We start from the raw sequence: 13,071 nt of genomic DNA, 5'->3' as shown, positions 1-13,071 counted from the left end.
AAGCTGATGGGAGTGATGCTGGGTAGTACAGTATATAGATAGCATGAGCCCAAATCATCATTCCTTATCTGATTTAAATCCAAATAATCAGAATAATCTGAACTTCTTATTTTTAATTGCACTTCTATTTAAAGATCAGTTGGAATCATACAGCACCTTCGGGAAAGGATTCATATACGGTGACCAGTTACCTACTTGTCTTATTGGAGGAAACCAGGCTACACCACATTGGGGTGGGGTGGGGCAGAGGGACAAAGCCATGTGATAAAGCTTTTGGTAACGTCCGTGGGCTCATGAAAGGCATCAAACAATATTGCAAGTTGGACAAATGCAGAGATTGGCAGTCTCCAAGTGCAGTCTTGGGATCTCACAGAATTAACACAGAGATCAGTTCCAGTGTTAAAAACAGCAGATTTGGAAGGTGGATTGTATGCATTATACCCCACTGAGATCCTAACCCAGGAGTGGGCAATTATTTTTTCCATGGGGCCACATAAGAATCAGAAAATATTGTGGAGGGCCGGGCCAAAAGGCTGAACTCAATTCTGCATAATAGGGGCTGATAAGTGACAGACAGGTGAACAGATCAACTTGGAATCAGTGGCAACAGTTCTGCATACAACACTATTTGGCACAAAGAATCACAGGCTTAACCTACCTGCATAGTTGTCCACTGTGACAATCAAGCAGAAGTGAGAGACTAAAGTGCCTTGACCTACTTTTTTCTTCGACTGGTGCTTTTGAAAGCCCCGCCGAAGCAGGTTGCCTTGGTTGCGGCTACCAAGAGCTTTCTTTAACCACAACAAGGCAGAGCTTTTGAGCTTTGAAGCCCGCCGAAGCCAGCAGCCAAGGCAACCGGCTTCATCGCGGGGGGCTTTCAAAAGCAAACTCAACAAGGCAGAGTGAGGCACTTTAAGCCGCAGAGCGCAGCCAAGGCAGCGCTGGCTTCTGTGGGGCTTCTAAAGCCTAAACTCCCCAACAGAAGCAGTGGCACGAAAGCCCCACTTGAAGCCGGCAGCCAAGGCAACTGGCTTCTGCGGGGCTTTCAAAGGAGGGGAACTCCCCAGAAGCCACTGTGCGAGGGGAGTGGCCTTTCTCAGAGGCCCTTTCCGGCGCAGTGGCAAGGTGAGGGGAGAAGGGGGAGGGTTAGCAGAAGAATGAGCAGCGCAGTTCTAAACAGGTCCTCTTCGGCCAGGGCCAGGTGTGTCATACGGGCCAGTCAGGGTCATCCGGCGGGCTGGATGTTGCCAGCGGGCCGTATAATGCCCAGGTCTGTCCTAACCCTTCCCAAATCCTGCCTTCCCCAGGCTCCACAACCCCCCCCCCCCCAATCTCCAGGAACTTCTCAACCCTGAATTGGCAAGCGTAGTGGTGCCTGTAGATACCATGGTACCTACCCCCACCTTTCATAGTGCCTGACAAGTATTTTTTTAGAAACAGGGTGGGTCCAGATGGGGTTCTTGCATAGCAGGGCTTCTGACTGGCTGTTGGAGATCTGATTGACTGGGCAGATCTTTTTTTTTTAAGGGGCTTTGACAGCAGTATCTATCACAGCACAAGGATCTTCAGTGTGCTGTTTGGACAAAAGAACATTAACATTAATTCTCCAGACAATTTCTTAGGAGTCATTTTTCATCAAAGTGGAAACTTCGTAACTCACAGCTGCAAATTGTCCACGTCTTATGATGGCCTTTTGATTGAATTCATCATCACTAAAGGGATCTCTTAAAATGTATTTAGTATTCCACAATTAATCATTATATCACAATCACTAGAGATTAAGACAATTCTAAGAATCTCCAGAAATGTGAGTTGTAACATCTAGCACTGGTGCTGTCTGTTTTTCAGTCACGTGAGGTGACAGCAAGAGCAACAGTAAAGCGGGGGGGGGGGGGGGGAGAGAAATTCTGAAGATCATTTATGTGACAGGGGTATCTTCCAACCAGAAGAGTTAACAGATGTTCCTGCCAAAGAGGCGGGATCCATAGCCACCTTGTATTACTGCTTTGAGATAGAATAAAGGGGATGTTTTTCGCTGTGTCTTAGAGAGGAGCCACACACATCATATTGCTCATTCCAGAGCATGACACTTTAGCAAAATGAAACAAACCAAAGCTTGCTATAGTTGGAAGGTAGGGCAAAAGTTCTAGGTGAAAGGTACCTCAGAACAGGTTAGATCCTTTTCAAAACAACAGAAAAAAATAAGGCCATCTTAAAGCCAACTCTCAAGGAGCCTCTCATCAGAAAAAAATACAGAAAAAGGAAAATATAATTATTGCAACTAATACCTTATTGGCAAAAACATGGAACAAGCATTAGAGGAGTTTCTTTGTTTGGTGGATATGCAGCCCAATGGAAGAAGCTACTTTCTTCCATTATCTGAGTGACTGGAAGGGCGAGTTAGATAAAACAAGGTAGCTGCTTAGGTCAAAAGAACAAACCGAAAGTGAGGGAAAGACAGAATTATTTATTAGTTTATGGAAATCAGGATAACAAAAGGATAATTTACCCAAGCAAGCCTGAGATGTAACTGAATAAATCGGGCACTTCCTGTTGACAGGACACTTGTCTCCTAAGATCATAACTAAATTGTAGGTGTATTAGATGGTTGGAAGGAGTGGTATGGAGCTAGCGTAGGGTTGCTGTAGACCTCCCACTATTACCACTGATCTCTAGACAACAGAGATTAGTTTGCATGGAGAAACTGGCTGCTTTGGAAGGTAGACTCTGTGCCATTATACCTCACTGAAGTCCATCTCCTCTCCAAACCCCACCCTCCTCAGCCTCCACCCCCAAATCTCCAGGTATTTCCCAGACTGAAGCTGGCAGTCCCATCCATGGGACCCATCCATACACACAGACAGGCCATCCCTGCTGGTACTTCTCAATCCGATAATAGTGTTTGGTTTAGTTGATTACGAACTGTTAACTCATTGCCTTGCCAACGCTTGGTATCCGGGGAACAGCCTTGTGATGGCTGATCTCCTTTCTCCAGGGTTAGGACAGAGTGTAGCATTAGAGGACAGAACTTCATCACGTCACATGTTGGGGTGGGGGGTCTCTCAGGGAGCAATCCTCTCCTCTATTTTATCTGTAAATGCCTTCTAGCCCAGTTGGTCTGGAGTTTTGGGTCAGAATGTCACAAGTACACTGATGACACCCAGCTGTATCTGTTGATAAACATCCAACCAAGTACCACCCTGGCGAATCTGGCCAGCTGACTGAAAGCTGTGGTGGGATGGATGAAGCAGAGACAACTGAAATTAAATTAATAGAAAATAGAGGTCCCGTAGCCTTATCAGCTACATTAGCTCCGGGTAGAGTACCTAACCAGGTTAAGAGTGCTAGTATTAATGTTTCAAGTCTTTCCCTGCAGTTGCTGTATGACTGAAGGAAACATTACTTGGATTGGGATAACCTTGACCCAGCTGCAAAAAATATAACATCTAGTTTGGCCCTCAGGAAGACTGCACAACATAGTTACAGTGAGCACAAAGCAAAAAGTATTCACAGCAAAACTGAATAGAAATACCAAGTGGTCTGCAAGCATAACCATCAACAGAGAAGTGTAAGGCTTTGCTTCGGATAATGTGATTAAAACCATTGCCAGCAAACTTCTTAGAACTGAGTCCAATCTGATGCTGTCCCATTAAGAAAAATAAAGAGGCAGTGTAACAGGAGACCAGCTGGTAGATTTATGCATTGGACAGATATAAACTCATTCTAGGTATTTCAGTGAATGGCTGGTATTAAAGACATACAGTGGGTGGGCAAGCAGCTTGTCTATGGGTTTTCTATTGGTAAAAAAAGGTGAAAAAGAAATGGTGAAACACCCTTTCGCTCCCCATGGTGTATAAACATTTGTTTTGTCCACTCTGGCCAGTGAATTTGCAGCTTCAAAAACACTGCAAATACCTGCAAACAGCATAAAATACCTGTTTTGTAAGGTAAGAGTGAGATGAGTGTTTCCTGTTTCAGTAACAATAACAATAATTTTCCTGTAGGCCTTACCATGTTCCCTTAAAACCAGTGGCAAAGTCTTGATCAACTTGCCTTAGGCTAAATTCATTCTATAAGCAGGATTCCGTTTAGCTGTTGACATGGTGCTTCGTTTTTTCAGCTGCAGGCAAGTCAAAACATCTAATTGAACAATCCTTTCTTTTCTTGGCTTTAAAAAAGCATAATGACTCTCAATTATCCCTTCTCCTTCCCCTTCAGGCACTTCTGCTGAACATCAAATAGACAATTATTTCTTCAAAAGTGAAAACCTTGTAGATTTTTGGAACTCCTTGTGTATGTGTAAGATATGAATAAAATGCCTACCAGTGCCATGCAGTAAATGAGATTAGATCTGGCTGCTGATTTACATGCCACAAATTAATATTACCAAAGCTTTTTCAGCTCTTTGCCTCATATATTACTTTATGCTCAGTCAAGATACATCCTATTTCCAATGCAGACACAAATGATGTATGAAAGAAGCCTCCAACCTGTTGGCTAGACACTTCAGACTCGCTTGCTTTGCTAACACTGTAAAGAACAAGGACTTCTTCAGGCAGCCATATCCCATGCTTACTGTCCAGCACTGTATCTTTTCCCCTCAGACAACCTCATTCGTTACCCAACCCTCAGATTCTCCAGGCAATTCTTGACCCCATAGAAATGTAGGAAAGCCAGAGTAAGCTCAATATTCCAATAGTGTGAACTAAATACTAAAAGTAGGAATACCAGCCTCCAGATGGAACTTGGGGATCTTTGGAATTAAACCTCACCTCCAGACAACAGAGATAGTTCCCTTGGATAAAATGGATGCTTTGGAGGGTGGACTATATAACATTGTACCCCACTGAGTCCCTGTGTCCCCCACCCCAGGCTCCATCCCCAAATCTCTAGAAGTTTCCCAACCTGGATCTGGCAAACCTTCTCCAAATTCGTGGCCAGGGGGACCTGGCAACACTACCTAAAACACTACTCCAATTCACCTGGTCCAAAATTGGGACCACCTGTATCTGAGCTGTTCTATAATAAAATATCTTAAGCAATCATATTTCCATAACAGACTAATTTTAAAAAGAGATAACCTGTTAAAGTAAAAGGCTTAAAATAAATGGCATAATACCCCATCTCCTTTTCTACCCAATTTTAGACATGTTTCTGGACCATATACAGTTGTCCATATGCAGCAAATACATTTAAAACATCAGATGGTTGGTTTGAATACCAAAACTTTGAATCAGTTTTGCAAAAGAAATTGAAATATTTCCATCCTTGGCCTCACATATCCTCAGCAGCAAGCAAGAATCTTCAGGCTGATATGATACCTTTCCTTTTATGCTCATATCAGTCAGGCACCAATACTGTCAAAATACCAGAAGATGAAACCTGATGATTCTACCACTCAATGATAGTCCAGATAGCATCTTCTCTGAAGAATCTCATTGGTGGGAAAAAACCCAAACAGCCACCCAATCCCTTTCTTCTCTGTAGTTTGAAGTATAATTGGTTCTTTTCCTTCATTTTTCCTGGGGCACACTTCATGTTAGATTGCATAGATTTTGTAGCTATTTCTGCTCATTAAGTTTTGATCTTTAGCAGAAAGATCTATGGATGGGAAGGTGGCATGGTCTTGTATGATTTTGTCAGATCTCGGAATCTAAGCAGCATTGGTACTTAAATAGGAGACCACTAAGGAAGACTCTGCAGGGAAAGTGATGGCAATCCAACTCTGCTTTTCACTTGCCGTGAAAGTCCTTTGCTGGTGTTGCTTCAAGTTGGTGGTGACTTGACATCATATGTTTATGCAGAGAGTTCTATTCTCCTTTCAAAGTGATAAAATTCAGAGACCTCTCTTTGCACCGACCTCTTGCCTGTAGCTCCACTGATGATGCTAATCCCTAGACTGCTTAAGAACATGGAAAAGAGCTGGTAATTGGCATTTTAAAAGTGCCAGTCCAATGGTTTGTCGATCCAGTGCCCCAAGACTTTAGACTGCTCAGATGTTCATCAAGGAAATGCCATGTTCCCTGAAATATGCACACAAACATACACACACTCCTCTTGAGACTTCATAGCTGTCGGTTCAGCTTTTGTGCTTGCCGTTCCTTGGACTCAAAGGCAAATTTGGTGTCCTGCAATTGAGCAATGGTCTCTTTAGCTTCCTTCAGATCTCGACAGATGTACTCATATTTCTGACTCAGCTCCTTGTTTTCACGACGTAGGTCCTGAACCACCTGGTTGACTTCCTCTGTCTGTTTTGTGCAGTGGATTTTCAGTTGCTCCACTTCAGCCAGCATAATCTCCATGTCTTTCACAAGTGCTTCCAGTTTCTCCTGAGACATCTCTGGTCCGTCCTCGTTCACTCGCCCAAACCCAAAGGGAATAAAAAAAGCCACTTTTGTGTAATATAGAATCAAGAAGCCTAATGCTCACCCCCCTGCTGTCTCTTTTATATACCCACTGTCTTCTATTCTCCTCCTCCTCCCTTCTCTAAAGCATTTCTAATCTTCTTTGCTTGGATAATCTATTTATTTTTACTGCGAAGCAGCAAGCAACAAAAGGGATGAAAATTCTCAAATGCTGCCTAGCAAAACAGTCAAAGATTGTTGTTTCAAGCAGCCACTTGTAAGATTTACCCATTTATTAACTGAATACATTAAGAATAGCTCATATAGAAAACCATCTAACAAAAATCAAGAACTTTAAAGTGCCTTTGGCTTTAGTGAGAGTGAGTTAAGTATTGCTCCATTTGAGATAATATAACACGCCTCATTGAAATCAGAAAGATTTAAAAGTTAAATACTTTCTTACACATGAAATAAATAAATAAATTCTTACTGCAGCAAGTAGCTAACTGCCTGCTGCATAGGAAGGAAGCCCTGACCTGGATGGCCCAGGCTAGCCTGATCTCATCAGATCTTGGAAGATCAGCAAAGTTGGCTCTGGCTCATATTTGGATGGGAAACCACAAGGAAGTCCACGGTTGCTATGCAGAGACAGGCCACCATGGCAAACCATCTCTTGCCTTCAGAACCCTAAAGGGTCCCAATAAGGCTAGCCTCAACTGCCCAGAGCTCCAAAATAACCCCCGTTTGCTCAGTTCTGATTCTGTACTTCCATTTAGTGTAAGCCCCCCCCCCCCGCCCCCCACAAATATTCCAACTATAGATCCTCTGATGGGAGATGGTGGGATAAAAATCCAACAAATAAACAAAAATGTGAAAAGGTCAAAATCTTCCAATTTTCAATTCAATAATTTTATTGTTTAAAAATATACATACAGTTATTCATACATTATTTCTCTATTACAGCTAACAAAAAAAGGTCTAGTCCAACCCTTTTACCAAATCATTTTCTTCATTGCTGTCCTTCATTCTGATAAACAAGTAGTTTGGTTTGTTTCTTATCTTTACTACTTTTAGACTTCCTCATTGGTTTGGCTGAGTCTGAGAATTAAGTAAAAAAGCAAAATTCAATTTCATCAAATAAGAGTTGATATACAGTTAAATTTACAGATTAGCTATTAATGTATATCATAATTTACTATCATCATATCTTCTATACATATTATAGTTTAATATACCATTAAATTCAGTTTTCCTTTGGGATATTTGTGTTATCCTGTATTTTTCTTATCTTTTTCTAGGTACTGAAGATAATCATTCCATGTCTTCTCAAATTTATTCCAGGGTAATTCTTTCCACCTTAACTGATAATCTATCTAATTTCAGCGCAAACAGGTTACACTTTAAGTAGCCACTCTTCCTTCGTTAAATGACCTTCTCCTCTCCAATTTTTTTGCTATGAAAATGTTTTTTTTGCTGCCGTGGTCATGTATAAAAATGAAAATCCTCTATTTATTTTTGCAATCTGCCATATTCCTATATTCAATATATATGACTTTCGGGGCAAAATCTATCTGTATTTTCAATATCTTTTCATTCATACGACCATCCAGAAACTTTTTTAATTTTCTACGGCAAAACCACCACATATGTATCCTTGGTACCCTCTTACTTTATGACAATGCCAACATTTTAGAGTTGTTATTTTTTTAGTTATTTTTTTTTTGCAAGTTGTGTTGTTGGCGTCCAAGTACCAACTGTTGGTATATTTTAAGGTAATTCTCTCTCAACTCCTAGGCTTTGCTGAAGGCAATTGTTAATTTGCCAACTAAATTCCCAGTCTTCATATTCTATTGGTTTTTTAATATCCTGTGCCCACCTCACCATTACATCTGTAACATTTTCTTTTTCCGTCTGTAGAGTCAATAACAACTTATATAATTTGGAAAGCCTCTTATTTGGTTCTATTAGTAGGACTTTATCCAAGTCCGTCAGTTTTTTGTTAATTGTCCATTCTTCCATGTCTTTCCTAAATTGTGTTTGAATTTGTTGGTAGGTAAACCAGTGGCAGGGTTCTTGCCCAAAATCTTCCAATTTTCGAAGTACAAATCATTGTAGCCTACAAATATTAAAACCACAACATAACAATAAAAATATTACTAAAATGAATTTACAGCCAATATATAGCAACCTACCCCCCACCCGTTTGGGTCTGGTTGAGTGAATAAGGGGGCTTTCCCCACTTACCTTCTGCTGCGCGCTACTCCAGGAAAGTAGTGCAGGGTCCAGCGGCAGTCCCCACTTGCAAGGGTGGCAACCACGGAGCCGCCCCGATGCTGCCGCTCTTGCACCACCTCAGTGTGTGTCATTCCTGGCACTGAAGAAACGGCACCTTTTGGGGAACCCCGAGAGCGCGCCAGGAATGACGCGTGCTGAGGGGGCATGAGAGCGGCGCGCAGCAGAAGGTGAGTGGGGAAAGCCTCAAGGACAGACCAGATAACATGTCTTGGGAGAATCTGGAAGCTCTTGTGAAAAACATGGAGATTATGCTGGCTGAAGGTGAGCAACTAAAAATCTACTACACAAAACAGACAGAGGAAGTCAACCAAGTGGTTCAGGACCTACGCCATGAAAACAAGGAGCTGAACAAAAATACAGTTACAATAGCATATACGATTAGTTACTAATTTAAAATATGTCTTTCACTGAGTCATATAACTTTGCTGTTTTTCTGGCTGTTAGGAAAATGCTATGTGTTTGTGAATGGAACTAAAGTTATCTGCCCCTAGAAAGCAACTTGTGTGTAAAGGGACAAATATGGATCAGGACTGTGGCATAGAAAGGGGTGAGGGAATACTAAGGAGAAAGACAGGTAGGTGCATTATACTTCTCATGAAGTACCAAAGGAGGGGCTTCAACTGGAGAAATGTTGTGGGGGGGGGGGGAGGAAAGAGCTCACTTTCTCACATCCCAGCATCATGGCGTTGATGGCTAATTTTTAGGTAGGATTCTTATTAAAGTTTTCCAAAGCCAGGTGATCTGATTTGTATATTATGCAAATCACTTAAAATTATGCAAACGAAATACAGTATTGTGCTATCTACCAGTTCCTTTGTATCTTCTCTTGCTAACTGCCACAAAAATGATAAAAAGCAACTCTGATTCTTGATGTGGCACTGATCTTTAGCTCATGCCAAACTTTTCTTGGGTTCTCTTATGAAACAATATCAAACCTTGCCAGCCTATGGCAGAGGTAGAATTGCCAACCTCTAGATAAAGCCTGCAATTATCCAGGCTTTCCCAGGAATTAACACAGTGGCATAGAGAATGTGATGGGCTCACCATATCCCTGCCCCCAACCTTTCTGCAAGTTGTCACCCCTATTTCACAGGTTAAGCCACTGGTCCTGTAAATTAGTTGAACCATAATATTATTTTCCTAGCACAGGCTTAAATGTCATTAAGAAGCCCCACCTATTCCTAAGCTACTAGTGCCCCCATTTGCCTGCTCATGGTGGGAGTGCCAGCCAACTGCATATCTTCTTTGCTGGTACTGTAGGATTGTCAATCTCCAGGTGGTGGCTGGAGATCTCCTGGGATGACACCAGAACTCTAGGTGACAGAGATCAGATCAGAGAAAATGGCTGCTTTGTAAAGTGGATTTTAAGTAATTATACCCCATTAAAGTCCCTCCCCACCACAAATCCCACTCTCCTCAGACTCCACACAAAAATCTCCAGGGTATTTCCCAACCCAGAGTTGGCAACACTATGATGTTCAGCTGATCAACGCATGGAAACTGGAGCCAAGGGATGGTAGTGGTGCAGTTGTCCTGGAGAGAAAAATTAAAAAGAAAAATGAGGCTTCATCTACTTACAGGAAGTTGAAACCACAGAATTCCAGGCAATTCCTAGAACTACAATATTAGCAATTGCTAACTCTAGGAATTGCCAGGAACTCTATGATCAGAACTTCTGATAAGTACTGAAGGCCTTACTTTTATTTTTTCCTGCCTTTTATTTTTTCCTGCAACGACTCTGCCTCCTGCACAATCCTCCCATTGGTGTTCTGGCAATCCTAGGCGTTACCCAGCTTGGGTTTACATAAGTTCCATGGGTGCTCTCCTATGCAGATGCTGGCTAAACCTTGACCTGCTATTGCTATATCATATGCTTTCCAGCTGACCTGGGAACAATGTTGATAATTTAATGTATAGTTAAATGTAAGATACTCAGGTCATTTATGCACTTGTGGTCTCCTTGACATTCAACATCCATTATCTTTGGGTTGAACTTTCATTTATGCACACATTTCCCACTCTTCAGAACTCATCATGCTTCAGATCAGACTCCCCACGCAGTTTCTGAAAATGGTTAAAGAGAGACTTTTTGTCTTCAGGGAGAGCAAAGGGAGTCAGTAGGAATGCAGCTTTTTTCAGGTTTTCCCATTCCTCCCCACAATCACAAAACAGCAGTTCCACCCACTGGGTGGAATTTAGCTGGAATTTCAGGAAGACCAGTGGGGTGTCTTTATTTTTTGTTTAAACATTGTACATCTATCACAGGAGGAGAAGAAGAAGAGCTGGATTGTTATCCCCCCTTTCTGTCCTGTAAGGAGACTCAAAGGGGCTTACAATCTCCTTTCCCTCCCCTGCTCCCCAACAAACACCCTGCGAGGTGAGTGGGGCTGAGAGAGCTCTGAAGAACTGTGACTAGCCCAAGGTCACTCAGTTGGTATGTGTTGGAGTGCAAAGCTAATCTGGTTCACCATTGAAATGCGTTCCCCATCAAAGGTGACAGGCACTTCTCCTATTGGAGGTTGCAGAAACAAGGAAGCATGGGGAGGGGGGTGGACAAAATGGTGGCTTGGCAGAAATACTGAGAAAATGAAAAAATGCAGGAAAACTATATTGCGGAGCAAACAGCCTCATGGTACGTTCTGCATGAATAGCAGGCCTCAGATTACCTGCAGAAATGGCTTTTGAGTACAGAGATCAACATGCTTGTCTCCATTCTTCACTATGAGACGCACAAGTTGCCTTTTCAAGCAAAGAATGCTTTGTTCCCTATTATCATCTGCTGCAGCTGGTGCAGAAAGAGGTAGAAATGCACCCACCATGTGAGCCAAACTCTCAAGTGGTCTCTACGCAGAATGTTAAACTGAATGAAAAGGCCGTGGCTCTGAGCAGAGAGGCTGTCCCTAACCCCTTTCAGTGACTTGTAGCTTCTAGTCTTGGTAGTTGGATTCCAATGCCTTGCCAAGGCTGCTTTCCAGACAGAGTTCCTTTATAATGGAATGGAGGGGACAGGGAAGGAGGAGAAAATCATAATGAAAATGTATGTCCTTAATGCCCTTGCAGAATACCTCATACTGGCGCCAAGCCCAGATCCCATGTGACACAGCAACTGATGGAACACACTGGAACATGTTTTAACAAAAAGGAAAAGTCTTGATTCTTTCCCAGCACCTTTTAATTAGGATAAGGTGCTGTCATTGAGAGAACACTTGTATAAAGGTTGCTTGATTCAAAATTGAGATTTGATACTGTGCTTCTTACAATGTCTACTTTAAATTGAACTTGCCTTCAATTCATGTTCTGTGATGGAGGCCATGCAGATGGGTAAAAGGTTATTTTCTGGCTTTTCAGGTGAAGTACCTCGATTTCATAGAGTGGAAATTATCTGTGAAGGAACAAAGGTACAAAGATTTATACCAGTGATGGAGTATGGAGAAGCCTGTGGGACTTTGTCTAATCCTGGTTAACGAATTTTTAACAAAAATAACTGAGGGACTTTTGAGCCCTTATAGCTGCCAACCTAGTGACTTTAAATTCATTGGCAAGGGGTCATTGGGCAAGCAAACCTTTATACAATGCATAAGCAGCTTATGGTATTCATGCTCCACAAGATGCTGCAATGGCTGCTAGCACAGATGGCTTGTAAACAGGGATTAGACAAATTCATGGAGGGAAGGTCTACTAATAGCCATAAAGGCTAAAATAAACACGGGTGTTGTGACATTTTAAAGACAAACCACATGTTATTCCAGTTTAAGATTTTGTGGACTGGAGCCAAGTCTTCAGATTATAGTGAAGAACAAAACTTTTTCACGGTCAAAGTATAATGACTCCAGCTTGCCCTCTTTTTGACTTCCAGCATGTTTTTTCTGTCTCTGCTGGAAAAAGTGAAGGCTGGATTAGACAGATCTTTGGTCTGATCCAGCCTGGCATCCCCCCACCCCCACCCCTTTACATTGTGATTATTAAAGAGGTGAGAGAAACAGACCCAAGCACACAAGATTTCCAATATATTTTTTTTAAGGCTGGGTTACTTTTTCTGCATTTGAAGGTACTAGTTTCAAAGAATCAATATATATCTGTCAAGCTGTGGCAATACAAGTATTACTTCTACTGTTGCAGCTATGAGAGTATTTCTTCCTGGAGGCCTGGCATCATGCCTTGACAAGGAAACTCTCTTTTTCCAACCCTTTAACCTTTGAGCATCCCAATATCCTATCATTGATAACCAACCATGAAGTTTATCATAAGAAACCATAGAGAGAGCCCTCACTTGCTCCTATTTCTTATCTGCAGCACAGACTTTTGCTCTTATACTGCAGAGCTTAGCAATGTTAGAGCAAACTTTAGCAGAGCAGCCCTAACCCCAGTTGTGGTGGACTGGAGTGTGTGTGTTGCTGTGCTAAAGCAGTCAGTCATAAAATTAGGTCCTCCA

This window comes from Sphaerodactylus townsendi, linkage group LG02 (genome assembly GCF_021028975.2).
Source record: "Sphaerodactylus townsendi isolate TG3544 linkage group LG02, MPM_Stown_v2.3, whole genome shotgun sequence".
In the NCBI taxonomy this organism is placed as follows: Eukaryota; Metazoa; Chordata; class Lepidosauria; order Squamata; family Sphaerodactylidae; genus Sphaerodactylus; species Sphaerodactylus townsendi.
This window is presented reverse-complemented; position numbering follows the sequence as displayed.